Here is an 18,254-nt window from a genome sequence, read left to right as displayed (position 1 = left end):
ACATGGATGTTCTAACACCTTTTGTAGGGACCAGAGCTTCAAGGCACAAACTTGCCATGTCCTAGCTTTTCTTCCCCCTTCACCAGCTGTGCACTTATTGTAGATAAGTTCAAATGAGTTGTGACAACTACTTTTACAGCCTAGGAAAATATCAGCTAAAACCAAATAGGATTAATAGAATTATCAATCTGGGAGTACAGGCTCTTATTAAAAAACAAAGCAGCCCTGGCCAGTTTGGCTCAGTGGTAAGAGTGACAACCCATGGACCGAAGGGTCTCAGGTCCGACTCCCAGGTCCAGGGAATGTACTTCAGTTGCAGGATCCAGGCTCCACCCCCGCCCCTACTGGGGCACATGTGGGAAGCAAGCAATGGATGTGTATTTCTTTCCTCTCTCTCTCTCTTTCCCCTCCATAAAATCAATGGGAAGAATGGTATTTAAAAAAAAGGAATCTTGCCTCTACTCAGATAGTTGGAGCATAATATAATACACAAAAAGGTTGCGGGTTCAATCCCTGGTCTGGGTGTATATAGGAGGCAACCAGTTGATGTTTCTCTCTCTCTCTCACCCTTCCTCTCTCTCTAAAATCAATAAACATCTATGGGAGAGAATAAAAAAGACAGCAATCTCATTGTTTTATACACACATAAAGACTGTATAATCATTAACATTTATTTGCTTTGTTATATATTTTTTTATTTTACTCCAAATACTTTTTTCCCCCACCCTGGAAGCATTTGTAATTAAGAAATTACAATAATAAGAAATTTTACAGTTCACCAAATAAAATTGTAAAGGCAAAAAAACAAAAACAAATATGAATTAAGGGTTTAGACATTAGCCCTTAAGGGTTGTGTCTCAACTTATGTCACCTGATATCCATTTAACAAGAGCATCCTTTGGTTTGGTGATGAGAACACAAGTGAGAACAGCTACAGAAATAATATTCTCAGTTTCCCCACACGTGGTGATCACTTAACAATGAATAGCATGAACTGAGTTTCCCTTTAAATCATTGCTTCAAACAAAAGTTAGCCAACAGAGCCAGACAATAGTGCTCCCTCCTGCCACGTGATGATGGCTGGAATGAAAATAGTGCAACCAATGTCAAAGGTTAACACCCTGACACTTCTATCTGAGTAATCTAAGCTAAATGCTGCCTCTTTGGGTCACGGAACACACTCTCTAGGCATTTCAGTTAGCAGTCTCTCCACCCACCATCCAGATTCTCTATTTCTGATATATGTTTAGGTGTTAGAGAGGATCACATGGCTTTTTCCATAAATCACCTTCAGCCAGATCTAGTTATTCAAATCATTTAGCAACAGCAGACACTGCAGGAAACACTCAGGGTGTGTTAAGTCTGCGCTGACCGCTTCTTCCAATGCTTCCCCCTTCCCATGCATAGACATGATCTGGGACAGGAAGCTGGCTCCCACTTGGGGGAGCCAGGAGTGTGCAGAAAAGCCAGCCCTGCACTCCCCCAAGTGGGACCCAACCAAGCTCATGGCATCTAGCCTGTGTAGGAAGGTTAAGAAGTCAGAAGTAGCATCTTGGGATCCTGGGTAGCTTTGAGACATTCAGGAGCTGTCTGTGGGGGGTGACATTTGGGGACCTTTCCTACCGACCAGCCTACAGAGGTGTGAGAGACAGAAAAGAGGAAACAGCCTCGCCCAGAGAGCGGACAATGGCACATTTTACTCCTCCCGCTCCCGCAGCTCTCTGCACAAATTAAGTCCTCAATAAATATTTACCAAAAACAAGGCTTTTCCAATAGTCTAAACCGCTTTTCTTCATCACTTTATTCTTCATGTGACAACGGAATTGCTCTTTTATTCTTTTGCAGGGCATTAGGGACCATCAAGTTCAATTGACTCCTTTTACAAAGTATCAAAAATCTGGAAACTTTGAGCAGCTTGGACACAGCTGCCCAGTTAGTTCCAACTGTAGCCTGTGGGAACTTGACCCTCTTTGCTTCCCCAAGGGCTGAGCCCAAGTCCCTGATTTATTCCAGATCATTGGCCTTTCCAACCTCAGGACCTTCCACACAATATTCCCTCCGCCGGGAATGCTATGTTCTCTGTCCCTCAGGTTGTCTGGCAAATATCACTTCCTCAGAAAGCTCCTGACTTCCCAGGCTCCATCTTCACTTCTCTAAGTACCTTGTTTCTTTCTTTCCGAGAGTTTACTACAAATTGTAAATATATATTTTTGTATGTATTTACTTGTTTAATATCCATCTCCCAAAACACACACACACACCTACACACCTGTAATCTCCTGAAAGACTAGAAACACATCTGGTTTTCTTTTACTTTTCTTTCACCATTAGCCATCCAGTGCCAGGCTCAGTGCTTAGCATAAAATAGCTGCTCAATAAAAATCTGTTGAATAAAAGAATGAATGATTATTTTGATTCAGGGGTCACCCCTTTCTTTTGTATCACAATGCACAGTGTCTCTCTTCAATATAAAGATAACTGAGGATGCAATCAGCCCAATAACTGATTTCTCTGGAAAAGCTTGGCTTTATGCAGTAGATAGATTCACCTGAAGATTCCATTTCTAAGTACAACAACTGATCATCAAAGGATAGAATTCTGGAGAGAATCAAAATAGCATTGCGTTTCATGTGTCACCTTAAGAACACAATTTCTCCCAGGAGAATGAACAAGGGGGCAGAGGTGTTGAAATAGAGCAAATGAACATTTTAATACACACTCCAGAAAACAGCAGGAGGCAGAACGTAGAATTAGGAAAGATGACAAGTTTATAGTTCAGATCAGATCTCAAAAAGAAATAATAGTCTATCCAGTACATGAAATGGGGCAACTTAAATTTTTCTGCTCTCAATTGTTTCTCCTCACTTGTGGATTGTCATTTTATTCATTCACCTTGAAAGTCCTTCAAGGATTCCCTAGTGTCCTCAAGGATAAAGCCCTCCTTCCTCTGAAGGATGTGTGTGGCCTTCCACAATCTATTCCCTGCCCTTCCCTTTAGAGTCACATCCTGACACCCACCAACCTGCCCATATGCTCTAAACACACAGAAATACTGTGGTCCCAGCAGCCACAGTCTCCACAACCCCATGTCCTGTATGTGTCATCACGAATTCTGGAGGACTAGTCCCCACCTTGACCAATTGTTCAGTCTAGCTTTGTGTTAGTTTCCTGCTGCTACCGTATTGGCTTAAACCAACACAAATGTATTATTTTACAGTTTGGGAGGTCAGAAGACAGAAATGGATTTCACTGTGTTAAAATCAACATGTAGGCAAGGGTGCATTCCTTGCCGAGGGTTCCAGGGAATAATCTATTATCTTGTCTCCTCCAGCTTCTAAAGGCCACCCACATTCCTTGGCTTTCGGCCTCCTTCCATTCAAAGTCAGCAATGGCCAGTTGAGTCTTTCTCACTCTGCATCACTTTGACACTGACTCTGCCTCCTTCCTGCATATTTGAGGATCATTGTGATTACATCAGACCCACCCAGATAATCCAGCAAGTCTCTATTTAATGCCAGCTGATTAATACCCTTAATTCTGTCTGCCACCTTAATTCTCCTTTGCTATATTAAATGACATATTTACAGGTTATCTGGATTAAGACACGGATATCTCTGGGTGGCCATTATTCTGCCTACCACAAATTCCAAGTACACCTTACCCTTCATTTCCCATTTGGTGCCATTGCGCCTGTGAGTGACAGAGTCAGGTGCTCCTCATCTCATCTTTGGCTCCAATGATTCTTATATAATAGGATTTATCATTTAGTATTAAAATCGCTGGCGTATAAGTATATCTTCATAAGACTATTTCAGAATTGGATACTAAATAAAAATGGATCTTGTAAACAAGCCAGGTACTGTGCTATATATTTTGTATCATTTTATTTTTATATCAGTACTATGAGATAGGAATTATATCCACTAAACAGATGGGAAAACTAAATATTACTATGGTTAAGTTTATGCACCTCTTGCAACTCAGAACTGAGATTTGAACTCATGTCTGTCTGGTTTCCATGCTAACCTACATTATCTCAACTTGAGGCCTGTTATGATTTACACTAAAGACCCAACACACAACAGATGTTTATTAAAGATCTGTTGACTTTTGACTTTATTAAATAATCTCTTTTCCCTTACTATTTCACTCTCCATCTTGATGGGAAAATAAATCTATTCATTACATCTCATTTCTTTGTTCTGCTTCTCATCTCAAAGCCAGATTTTTTTGCCAGAATTAAATATCTGTTCTCAGTGGACAGAAAGATTATACATTGTTTTATTATTTAAGTGAAACAGATGATCACTATCCAAAGACTATGAAAGCTACTTAATAATTAAACTGTACCTTTGCTTGAAATGCCAACACCCAAAGCTTATTATCCGTCCTTCTGAAGAAAAAAACTTAAATCAGTAGCTCCCAGCTTCAAGAGTTCAGCAGGTCTAGAGTGGGTCTTGAGTATCTCTGTTGACATCTTGCCAGCCAAGTCTGGTGATATGCTGGGTTTGGGGATCAGAGTTTTAAAGAATGTTGCATAACATTCTTTAGTCTACATTGCCTTAGTGTGTGGTTCCTCATAGAAAAGAAATTGTTCGTTCACTGTGGAAATTCATGAATGCTTAATAATAAATGAATCAAGCACTATAACTTAAGTGATAGCATTATATGCTCTAGGTTAAAATAGATAGGAAATAGTTAACTGTGGTGAGTGAAATTCTTGCAGTTTTTCCTAAGAATGTATCCAGTTTATTCTGAGGCATGATTTTTTATTAATGGAATACCCCATTAAACCCGAACAACTTTTCTTTCATAAAAATGACAGAGAAAAGCAAATAAATCAATATTCCTTTGGTTACTAATGTGTGCAGTTTCTTTTTTCTTTCTTTTTTGTTTTTGTTCACATATCACCTTTACTAAAGACTTGTTTGTACTTGAAAAACAAATCTATTTACCAACACATAGGCTTACCCACCTGTTTCCTGAGCTGAAAAAATAAACGAAGTCAATTATATATTAAGTGCACTGAGAAGCAGAAGACTTTTTGTTGCTCTCTTTCCTCAGGTTGTTTAGATGACATCTAAGACCTACACTGACATTTTGTAACAACATCTATGATGTGTAACACACGCAAATAGGAACTGCTCCTATGTAGACACTAACCCAAAGAAGCATTATTTACCTTTTCTGTGAGCTGTGGACCCAGGAAAACACACACTTTTACAACCACGAAGGTAGAGAAAAGCAGGCATGGCAAAGCATGGCCTGCCTTTAACACTTCTTTCCAGAATTTACATACACCCCTTTTGCTCAAATCTCATTGGCCAAAGCAAGTCACATAGCAACAAAGGGATAGTGGAAACAGACAGAGGAAAGGACACCAAGCAGAAAGAAGAATCACCTTCGAAGTCTCAGAAGCCAGAGACAAAATGGTTTGTCCATTAGTGGGATTTCTTTGGTAAGAGTTTGATGGGGGTGATAATGACAAGACATGACACTAAAGGCAGTAACCTGAGGACACATAAAACTCCTATAAATCTATCAAGGACTTTGAATTGTATCTTGAAGAAAATGAAGTTAAAGGTTTAAGTAGAAAAGTGGAGTAATCCAATTTGTGTTATTGAGTGATAACTCTGGCTATAGCATAGAGACTTTATTTTTGTGCATCTCGATTTACCAGGAGAATACTCGAGTGGAGAAATCTAGGAAATAGCTAAATACACAAGATTGGTAGGAAGCATTAGCATATACATTTTAGAAAGTTTCAAATGCATAACTTTAGATTAGATGTGGCCCTTAAGCATGATTTGTTTGCCTGTAAGCTTGTGAAAGAAATTGAGTTTGGAGGTCTCCTGATGATGCATGCACTCTTCACTTGGCCCTAATCCCCACCGTTGCTTCTCTTATGCCTTTCTGGTTTGTACATCGTGCTAACTCGCTGGCTCCTGGAGTTATTTGAGTTTGTGACATCTGATGTCATTAGGGTTGCCAAATAAACTATATGATGACCTATTAAATTTAGGTTGCAAATAAACAATGAATATTATTAGTATGTTTTATATTTTTATTTGCTAATTTTTTCAACATTAGATATGGTTGATAATTTAATTCATGACATTGGATGGCATTAGCAAGGATAGTGTGCAGAATAAGAAGTAGAGAGGGCTCTAGACAACGAGAAGAGAGTCCATATTACCATTAATGATAAAGTTCCAAGGGCCAAAGCAGAGAACCATCAACATTTAAAAAGCATTTGAGAGAAAGGAGAAAGAGGACAGATGCAGGAGAAAGTCGAGAGTGCAAAGTAAGGGAAACCAAGGCCAAAAATGCCGCAGGAGAGGTCAACGATACCACATGCTGCGAGGGTATCAAGCCAGGTAAGAACTGAAATTTTTCCACGGGATCTGTGACAAGGACATCATTGGTGTCCCTGAAAGGCTATTTTAGGAGAGCAGCCAGGGCAAAATCAGTTGCCTTCAACTGAGGAGAAGATAAAGCGAAAGTAGAGAAAGAATATGTAACTATTCAAAAAACGTTGGCTATGTTGGCAACGAATGAAGGAGCAGGAGCTAAAATAGGCATGGAGTCCAGAAAACTTTGCTCTTTTCATTTTCATGGTGAGCCTTGATCACTTTGACTGCTGATGAGAAGAAACCAGTCAAGAAGGATGAGTTAAAGAGATGGAGGAGACAGAACAATCAGCGGTCATTTTATGAAGGAGCCGGGCCTAGATAAGATGCATAGTCCAGTTACAGAGATTTGTCTCAGGAGAAAGGCCATCACTGCAGCAGAAAGGATGAGAAGCTGATGGGTGTCCATGCAACAAGAGTGGTCCAAGCGTTTGAAGGGATTTCTCAATGAGGGCTTCTGCTATCATTTTCCTGGGAAGTAGACATGAGCACTTCTCTTGACTTTGAGTATGGCAGGAGGCGGGAAATGGATAAGGAAAGAGGTATCAATAACCTGGAGAAGTTTTAAATTGTCATATAAACCTTAGGAAAGAGTCCTGGATTAGAAAACACTGGAGGAATACTTAGTGGAGCTGCATTCTCTGTTGGGTGAAAGCTACACTGAACTCAAGAGTGATCACTGGGGTCTTGACAATCTACAGAACTCTTGGCCTCCCTCTGCATGAGAACTCAAGCCTTTCCCTAGGGTCTTGTTTTAATGTGGAGGGAATCTAGATCCATAGGCTCTGTCCCTGCATTAGCTCTGGAATATTAAGTGGTGCTGTGAAATGATAGAAATTAACAGCCCAAGAAAGGGAGTGGTGAATAAAACCAGGGACAGCTGTGAATCTTGAACCTTTTCTTGCCTGGACTCATCTTCTTACATCATTTTGGGATAATGCATCTGTGTCCATTCAGTTTTTTAAATATTTCCTCTCTCTGACTCTTTTTCAGAACATTTAATAAAATATTTAATCACTGCTAATTTGAAGAGAAATGTACTGCTTGATAACCCAACCTAAAGTTCTACATATTTCATAATTTTAGATGATACTGCATTCATTCACTCACTTCAACAAATAGTTTTTAGGTGCTATCGTACGTCAAGTACTCATATTGGTAAGATAAACAGAGTACCTCGTCTCAGGGAGTTTAAACAAGTCCAATTATTTCAAATTAACTTGCACTTCAGGAAAAACTAGGACATAAAATGTGACTTAAAAATCCAATGCAAAAGCCAAAATAAAAAAACAAAATAAATTAGGTAATGGCTAATCTCTTATGAGGGATTCACCATACGTACATTTAAACAATAATCTCTCCTGGAGTATTTGAAATATAATTTGATTTAAAGACCCTCAGCGTACCTACAATTCTTTAGGAAGACATCCACTCCATTGAGTGAGATGTATCTGTACCTGCCAAGTCACCCCTGTGATTCATACACACATTTCTGTGCATCCCTTATAATCCACTTTTCCTATTGCCCTCCCTTCAAAGGTGCTGGTCAATATAAGGAGAAATCACATGGGTGCTTAGCGGAGAGCATGTCAACGCTGGTGAACTCTCTTTCCTGTTCAGTTTCCCCTTGTTCTTCTCTTATTTATTCTATCAAAAGATGCCCCGGGGACATATTTTATTTGGGGACATCTATTTTATATGAGCCTGAGGAGTGATACTACCAATGAAGAATCTTGGCAAGATGGTGAATTCCATGAGCACAGAAACTTCCTCTCCCTTACTCAACATTTTATGGTATTTATTTTATTTATTTATTTATTTATTTTAAACATAACTTCATTGATTTCAGAGAGAGGAAAGGAGAGGGAGAGAGAGAGAGAAACATCAATGATGAGAGAGTCATTGATCGAGCCCACAACCCGGGCATGTGCCCCGAACGGGAATCGAACCCCGATCGCCTCGATCCTCAACCGCTGAGCCATGCCAGGCTGGCCATTTTATGGTATTTATATTGTGCAGAGTGCTTATGTTCCAGGCATTGTTCTGAAATACTTACAAATATGGATTCGTTCAATCCCCACAGAAACCCTGTAAAGTAGATACAAACAAAATTTGACAACTGAGAAAACTGAAGATGAGCCCATAGATCTAACGAGCAAAAACATTTAGATCTGAACCCAGGCAGTCTGGCTCCAAATCTCGCACCTGTAAGCAACCGATCCTCTTGGCTGCTGCCTAGTACTGAGGCAGGCAGGCTACTCCTTGGACTCAGCTGGCAGGAAGCCAAGGCCTGCAAAACTGCCCCTTGGGCCTTCCAGAATCCTCCTGTCAACCAGCCAGTCAGCAGCTAGACTGACAGGCACTGCAGACTGCAAGATTTACTCAGGGGGGTTAGGGTCTTTTCCTTCGCTCATGCATGCGCACTAGCAAAAAAAGATTGAACTTTCAGTGTCCTTGACTCATTTAAAGGCTAAAAATCACACCCCTCGGGGGAGACTTAACACATGACATTGAAGAAACATGTATTTACACCGTGCAGCGTCCCAAAAGCCCCCGCCTCTACATACTTGGACATCACTTTGCAGCCTAAGCCTCCTTAAAATTCTCCCAGCCGTTGTTTGGAAGCAGCCCCTTTCCTTCCCCTTTGCGGTGCTGGCTTCCTCGGGCATGAGCTAAACGAACCACCTTTCTCTGCATCGGTTTCTGGTGATCTGGTTTGATTTTTTTTCCTGAGAGATGGCAAAAACCCAGAGCACCAGTAACAACACCATGATGTCACCACTGAAAGTTCAGCACCAAGCACAGTGCTTAGAGATTGTAACTGCTCAGTAAATACTTGACTAAATGATATGAGCCCGGCCGGGCGTGGCTCAGCGGTTGAGTGTCAACCTAGGATCCAGGCAATCAGGGTTCGATTCCCGGTCAAGCACATGCCCGGGTTGTGGGCTCGATCAATGACTCTCTCATCATTGATGTTTCTATCTCTCTCTCTCCCTCTCCTTTCCTCTCTCTGAAATCAATAAAGATATATTTAAAATAAATAAATAAATGATGTAAGAAAGGTAATGGGTTATATTTCCATGTCCTTACCACTAAACCACCCATTCTCTAAGAACATCTCACCTACCTCGCCATCCCCAGAATAAAGAATCTAATCAGAGCCTACTTGGTGTTTCCTTTCATCGAACAAATAATTATTAAGTGCCCCTCCTGATAAATGTGCTGGTGATACATTAATTGACCCACCGGCAGTGTAAGGTGGAATCTGTGCAGTGAGATGAGCGGGATGTGGTTCTGGTGTGTCAGCCCCTGAGGCCAGCAGTCCTTGACCTCTCGAGCACTGTAGTCTATTTCCAAGTAACCACTAAAACATTTTTAATTGGGATTAAACTAAAAGCAGTCAACCTAGCGATACCTCAGCTACATATCCATGCCTTTTCAATGATGATCGTCAACTACTGAAAGGTTGGGACTCCGTGAGAATATTATTACTGCTTCCCATGAATGGAGAGGCATTTTTATTTAGAGATCAAGCAACATGAAAGGGCTATGAAGTGATTTGAATTGGAAGGCACCTGAGATGTAAAGAGAAGCACATACGAAAGAGAATAACAGTAGCACAGCAATTGCCTTTTCTGCAAGAGAGACAAAGCAAGACAGCTTCTGTTTTAAGAATTTTTATAGAGGGGAGTATTTCCATGACAACTGAATACATACTTATTCTAATTGCGGGAGAAACAAAGCATCTAAAAAGTCAGGAAATGTGTTCCAGGCCCACAGAATAAATCCCAGCCAAACTAGGAACATTGATGCTGCATTAAAAGCAGCGAAAATTCACCACCAGATTTTCAATTTTAACTCAACATAAAAAGTATGATATTTCCTGATTCTCTAAATCATTTCAGCTGAGATCTTAAAAACTGGCTTGAGGTATGTGGATGAAAAGGGGCCACATACTAAACCTGACAAGCTCGGGGGAGGCCTGCATGGCGGCCTTACAAACTCAGAGACCTAAAATAACCACAAAGGATGGTCTGAAATTAAAACTTTTAACTAAGCCCAGCTGGTGTGGCTCAGCTGGTCAAGTGTCATCCTGTGCACCAGGAGGTTGCCAGTTCAATTCCTGGTCAGGGCACATGCCCCGGTGGTGGCCTTGATCCCCCTCTCCCTTGCTCTCTCTGAAGCAAAATATATATATATATATTTTTTAAAAACACAACTTTTAACTAAAAGCAATTTATGGTGGGTAGTCATGTCTTAGGCTAGAATCTTCCCTGACAAAGGTCAATTTTCACCTTAACTAAACCCATTGTCTTTTTGCATCTATGATGACATACCTTCGGCATGTCAAAGTAATTTCCTTTTCCTGAACCCCTAAAAGTGCAGGTACTGCACCAGAGTGGAGACCACAAGTCCCCTCATTATTATTGAGTGAATTGTTGACTGTTAACTACCCTGTACTCACCTCTGTAAGAAGGATGTGTCTATCATTTTAGTTTTTATCCAATCCCAGAAGTCCCATCCCTCAGTCTCACACAACACACACACACACACACACACGCACGCACGCACGCACGCACGCACGCTTTGCTTTCTCCCGCCTCTGTAATATCACCAGTGGATTTCATGTAACCCTCTTCCGGCTCCTCCTCTGTTTACAATGTATAAAATAAGCTGCAAAAGTACCATTCTCTAGGGAGCACTTTCTCAATCCCTTGAGATTTTTCTTCCTAGAAATTGACAGTTTGGCTCAAATAAATTCACAAAAATTATCTACAGGTTTGAATGTTTCTTACACGGACAAGAACATGTAACTCTGCACATCCATAAGCTTTGATTCTTGACCTTAATTACTGAAGATTATATTGACTAAGGAAAATAGGGAACATCTCCAAGCTGAACCTGATGGGAATGTGACGAAATTGTGGAGTTTACTTTAAATTAATGCTAATTGAGTGGTCTGACTTATCAGAATAGTTACCTCTCCCTTATATACACAAAAGATGTTATAAACAACATCCTGTTTTAGTTTCTTTCAAAGATTTGTATGAGAAATATCATATATGAAATTAATGTGATCTAAAGTGCAGTAAACTGACCTAAGTCAACAAGTCTGGTCTAAGATTAACAAAAATATGCAGGATAGAGGACAGTGATTCTTTTTAACACAAGACCATTCTATTCCAAAATCCATTTTCCCTTTGAAGAATTCTACTGGGGACTTCTATAGGGACTTCCTTTCTCACTCTCTTGAAACAAATTTCTCTCCTGACCCTTTCTGGAATTCTCCATCGGCTGTTGAGAGTGTATGATACTGGCGATCCATATATACAATGGAGTGGTGGTAAATGCATGGTGTTTAGGGCTGGAAGACCTTAGTCCAAGCCCTGCTTCAATCACTTCCTACCTATTGATATAAAGAAAATCTGTTGACCTCTCAGGGCCTAGGTTTTTTCATCTGATTAAAAGAAATAAAAATATATCAGTCTAAGATGTTCACTCAGCAAAGTTTATTGTGCAGGAGGCAAGAGATTAAGCACTGGAGATTAAAAAAAAGTTATGCCTGGCCTGAGTGGCTGAGGGGTTGAGTATCGACCAAGAATCTAGGAGACTGCGGTTTGATTCCGTCGGGGCACTTGCCCTGGTTGCGGGCTTGATCCCCAGTCGGGGGCATGCAAGAGGCAGCCGATCAATGACTCTCTCGTTACTGATGTTTCTCTCTCTCTCTCTCCCTTTCCCTCTCCCTTCCTCTCTCTGAAATCAATAAAGGTATATTAAAAAAACAACAACTCATGACCACTGTTTTGAGAAATAGTCTAGTAGAGAAGACATGTCTAAATTGTAGGTATGTGAAATACCTCCAGAGGCCGTGGTAGTTGAGCTGTTGTAGAGAGTAAGTCTGCTGAGCGGGGGCAGAAGTAGAGAGACGGGCAAAGCAGCCGCCTGGGAGGAAAGGACAACGTGTGCATGGTGGCAAGTGGGGGGTGTACAGAGAGGAGGGTACAGGTCAGGTTGTGAGGTGCTTCATACACCAATTTGAGAAACTGGGGATTTTTCCACAGGAAAACAGGAAGATAGTAAAAGTTGCAGCAACCAGGCAGAACGAAATTGGACATTTTCTCCTGAAAGATAACAGAGGCTTTTGCCACCCAGTTTAATCTGAAGCAAGGGCTAATTCAACCCACCCTCAAGCATGAATTTGCCCAAGTCTCCCACGATGAATTCAGGAACCGGTTGCCAGTAAGGTGTCCCGCTTCCTGGGAACCTTCTCGGTTTCATTCAAACTGGAAATTCCCAGGACTCGGCAAGTTTTAGCACTGAAAGTTCTGTTTCCAGAAAGCCTGGGCAAACAGAGACAGTTAATCAACTTAGTAACAGCCACAAGACCGATGGTGAGAGTGATGGGAGTGGATGGTCCTGACTGAAGTTATACATGCAAGTACGATCGCTCTTAATTATGGGCACACACAGTTCCTTCCACGGCACTGGAAAAGTAAGTAAGCCGGTCTACTGTCATTTTGCATCTAGGATGACATACCCTTAGAGTGTCAGAGTAACCCCCCTTTTCCCCCTGAGGAGACAACCTCCCGCCAGAGCATGGGACCACAGAAACCCTCATGGTTACCTTGTCCCCTGAATACCATCTCCATGTGCTGTAAATGCTAATTATTAACTATCCTGGACCTACCAATGTAAACGAAGTATTTGTCTCTCTATTCTACTCTTTATCCAATCTCAGGGATTTCTTCAATTTGCTTTCCCCCGCCTCCCTAATCTACCACCAATCAATTTCATGTTACCCTTTCTGCCCCCTCCTTTGATTCTAATGTATAAAATAAGCCGTAAAACTGACATTCTCCAGAGCATTTCCTCAGCGCATCGAGACCCTGCTTCCCAGCAATTGTCGTCAGTTTAGCTCAAATAAACTCATAAAAATTCTCTACGGGTTTAGACGTTTTTTTACGTTGACAATATCTAATGCAACAATACCTAAAAATTAACATTACTCTATACTTTAGAACAAGCCTTCTGGATCACTCATCCCCTTCTACAGCCTCTCAAAGATAAAAGGTGGTCTTTTAGCCTGATAATGCCTCGGCAGGATAGAATGTTCTCTCTCACCCTCTCCTGCAGAGAATGTGGAGGCAGTTGCAGGGTCGAGGACCTGGTGGTCCAGCGTCTCAGACACATGAGGACGCAGGGTGTTATGTAAAAGCTTCTGCATTACTGACTCTGCTGGTTTTGAGCATGAGGATAAATGAGTCCTCCTCACGGGAACAGACATAGTAGAGGAGGCGGGTGCCAGAAGAAGAAAGGCTGAAAGAAAGACAAGTAGCAGTGGAGTCCACATGGCCATCCCTGATGGATTCAGCAAGAGAGACGTCTTGGCCAGTGTGGCTCGGGTGGCTGGGCACTGTCCTATGCCCCAAGAGGGTGCTGGTTGATTGTCAGTCGGGACACATGCCTGGGTTGCTGGCTCAATCCCCAGTAGGGGGCGTGCAGGAGACGGCCAATCAATGTTATGCTCGTACATCAATGTTTCTCTCTCTCTCTCCCCCCCCCCCTTTCTGTCTCTTTAAAAATCAATAAATGATGAAAAAAAAAAAAGGACAAGATAGATAAACAAACTCATGGAAACACTGATGATACGTTTCAGGCCATCCTCTGAATTCCAAATAAATTGACTTCTTTCTGGCAACATACTGTGTCCATGTGCCTTTCTAGTTACTGAAGCGCATAGGACAGCGCTGCACCCGGCACTGAACATCACGATCAGTGGGCCTGTCACGCAGAATGTGGAATAAGGACAGACCCGTCTTAGGGCCCATGCAGAAGTGATTTACACCAAAACGCCAGAACTTCGATTCAACACGGGCTTCCCATGAAGATGGCCCAGCTGCATAAACCCCCAGAACAGCCTTACAATTAGACTCCAAAGTGTTTCCAGTGTTCGAGGAAGTGAAAAGTTCAAACTACGTAATCCGTTTGTGTAGGGGAGATTGTCTAATACCTCTCCTCCGGGGAAAGAGCAAGAACTTTCAGGCCATCAGCTCACGGGGTGGCCAAAGTGGGTTTTCAATTTACTGTCTTGATTAAATAAATAAATAAATAAATAAGTGGGACAGTGATGTAAAACTTAATATTTTAATTTCTACACCACTTATTTTTTAATTGTTTACTAGAGAATTTGCTTTACTTTAGAGGCACCCAGCCGTGTAGGCTAAGCTGAGAGGCACAATGTATCAGAAAACTTTTCTTCCTAAAACCTTGTTAGCATACTTTGTTTTATGAAGAGTAGCATTTGCCCTCAACAAGTCAGTGACTTAAGTAGATAATTACATATTTAAAACACAAAACAAAAAGAACTATTAAATATTATTGTATCTCAAATGCAATAAGAAGTGTAATATACTGTAGTAATAATATTATAGTGGGTATTAAAATTATGCCAAGAATTAACATTACTAAGCAAATTAAAAAATAAAAAACAAAAACTTTATACAGTATCTAGAAAATATTAAATATAAGAATTTAGTATTTACAAAATACACAATAATGGCCATGAAAAATAATCCTAACAACTCGTCCTATGTCAGAGGAACTGTGTAAAATGTATTTTTCTGGGGGAATAAATGAATTAGGATAGTAATATAGTATAGCAGTTCTAGCTAACTCTGCTTTTAAAATATTGTCACGTGGTATGAGAGTAAGAGGTAATGTCAGAAACTGTGGATGTTGGGGTAACATGGTATCCTTTTTTTCTCCTGAGGAATATCTATTAATATCTTGAAAGTCACTATTGCAGAATTGTTGGCAGAGGTCACTGAGAGGTCATGACCTCCAATTGACATCTCTAGCTGGAGCCCAGCAACTGGAGGCCCCTTATCACTTCTGTGTCCTTGGAATGCACCACCCACCATTCGCACAGTAGGGGCTGTTTCAAGGATACAGCCTTGAGACAGCAACATGTTGTGGGGACCATCTGGACCGTGTATGTGACTGAACCTCGGTAAGGCCACTCTATAAACTTTTAAGATTTTTGCAGGCATGTGTGAAAATCTACTCATCTTTCAGCTACCCAAGATAAGCCTCATATGCAAGCTCCCTTTCTTATGAAATGTGCCCCTACCAATCTGGAATGATCTGCCTCTTTGATTGGTCCCTCCTTGCCCTCTGTGTACAGGGGCCAGTTTTCGAATCAACAAGCATGGAATACAGTTTGGCAAATCTGGTTAAATTATGATAAGAATTCTCATGAAGTATAGCCTAAAAATGAAATTTCCAACATAAGACCAATTTTACAGATGCCTTTGTCCCACTAAATCATTAAATCACCTCATTAATTTTAATGCTTACTTGTATATTTGAATGATGCATAAATTAATCTCTCAATTATTTGGAAAATGACATACATGTAAATATTCACACACACACACACACAGTGCTTCAGTGTGGACTTATCACGGGTCCCCACCCTAGCTCCCACAGAAGGCGCTAAAATCCTGGAATGTGCTCAGGTCATGGAGATGACCCCAGGCCTTGTAGAGGCCACTCTGCCCAGTGCTGCACCTTCACGCACCATGAGCCTCACCCCTTCCTCTCTTAGGTTCTGAGTAAACTGAAACCCTTGATGGGACCCAGGGCCAATTCAGCTTCTATTTGCCAGTGAAATACATGTGGTGAAGGCATTTGGGATGCTTAGCTTGAAGATGACAGGGACATATCACAACCTTCAACTTTTAAAGCAGAATCAAATGGAAGAGCAAAGCAGGTCTGCTTTCCCCAGAACAGGATAAATGAGCTGACCAATTGAAGGGTGACAATGTGCACTCAGCATCGAGGACTCTGGCAAGGAGAAAAATGAGAAGGTGTCCCCAGTGCGATAGCCGCCTTCCCAGCACTGAAAGGTCGCACAAAGGGGATAAGCAGTGATGTCTGAAATCTCCATGGCCCGATCCAGCTCCTCAATTTTAAAAAACTGGACATATTTTGATCGCCTTCAAGAGGATTAAAGTGACACACCGCACAGGCTCATGCGCTCAGTTGTCATGGGTGCCTGATATGAATTACAGGAGGGACGAGACCCGCTGCCTACAGAGCCTGTTATTGAGTCCTCTGAAGCCACCCACGTGGCCCAGCATCACTTTTTCAGTAATAACCCTCAGGCCTAACTTTTCTAACAATTGATTACAAATCCAAATAAAGTTGCAACTGGATCACTATAATCTGCTTAACCGGATCTATTCATTCTTGTCAGATTTTATGCTATTATTCTGTCCAAAAATTATTGCTCCTGCCTGCTGTTTCCCAGGAGCAGCCATATCACTGCCCAGGTGGGGCGTTGTTACATTTCTGGATAAAGAACACTGGTTCCTATTTTTTATTTAAGCAGAACTATGCCTTCTGACAATTACCTGGGTCAAATAAGGTCACAGTGTGTCAACAAGTACCTCCAGGCTTTTGGATAGTTAGCTATTTTTCCTGCCTAAAAAAGTCCTTCATAGTAATTTGGGACACATTCTATGGAATGTGGTCCTAGAATATGTTCCATTTTCAAATAAAGCTGAGTTAAAACAGGGCCCATGAGATTTCTTCTCTGTTCCAGGGAAAGCGTGGCCCTGTGTTTTGGGTGAATATGAGGGGTAAAAATTGAAGAAGAAAAAAAACCCTTCCCTTTTCTCCACATATGAGTTATGATGGATGCTACTAAAAGGACTGTATACTTGTTTAATAAGAATAGGAAAACAGTGAATATTTTCTGAGTACTCGTTATGTGACAAATATTGTGCAAAACACTTCTGTTCATTCCTTCATGCACTCAGCACATATTTCTTGACTGCCTTCCCCGTGCCGACAGAGAATGTTCTTGGCGTCGGAGAGCCAGGGGTGAAGGGGGCAAAATTAATTCTCGCCCTGGTGGAGGGAATGGCCTGTGCAGGAAATAGGAAATAGCCTAGAAACCAAAGAAATAAATGATGTGAGGCTGGGGAGAATGCTGTGAGTAAGGGAAACTGGATTCTGGGAGAGAGAGAAAAGTAGATGGAAAATGGTCAGGAGAGGCTCTTGAAGGCAGTGACCCATAGAATGAAGGGTCAGCCGGGTCAAGAACCTTCCAGACGTAGGAGGCAGCAAATGAGAAGGCCTGGAGCAGCAGAGAAGGCCATCAGTCTCCACATGCACATTTTACCATTTATTCCCCATGCAACGTTAAGTTGCGGGCATCATTAGTCCCATTGGACGGATGTGAAAACGGATGTGACTTGCCCAAGTTCGCACAGATAAGATGTGGTAACACTGGTATTTAAACTCCCCTCTAATCACATAGATGTCCTGCTTTTTCCTATTAACTTAATAGAAGCACACAACCCACATCCTTCTGATAGTGTCATTTCCCCCCACTTGACAATAAATCCTGAGGATCTCCACCAGTAAAAGCAGTTAAACTTTACCTTTTCTCCCCTGATCTCTTCATGAATGTATACACACACACACACACACACACACACACACACACACACACACGGCAGTCCTAAGGCTGCTGTAAAATCACGCCTGGGGCAGCCTGGCTTAAGTAACGGAAGTTACTGCCTCACAGTCTGGAGGCTGGAAGGCCAACGTCACGGTGCTGGCTGGTGCTGGCCATGGTGGTTCCACTAAGGGGTCTAAGGGAAGGGCCTGCTCCAGGCTTCCCACAGCTTCTGGCAGCTTCAGGCATCCCACGGCCGTTTCCCCCTGTGTCTCTTCACATCACCTTCTCTGTGCCCAAATTTCCCCTTTTATAGGAACATCAATCCTGTTGAATTAGGGCCCACCCTAATGGCCTTACTTTAATGTCATTACCTC

This window comes from Miniopterus natalensis, chromosome 1 (genome assembly GCF_054644295.1).
Source record: "Miniopterus natalensis isolate mMinNat1 chromosome 1, mMinNat1.hap1, whole genome shotgun sequence".
In the NCBI taxonomy this organism is placed as follows: domain Eukaryota; kingdom Metazoa; phylum Chordata; class Mammalia; order Chiroptera; family Miniopteridae; genus Miniopterus; species Miniopterus natalensis.
The sequence above is the reverse complement of the archived record's forward strand: the minus strand, read 5'-3'. Positions refer to the sequence as shown.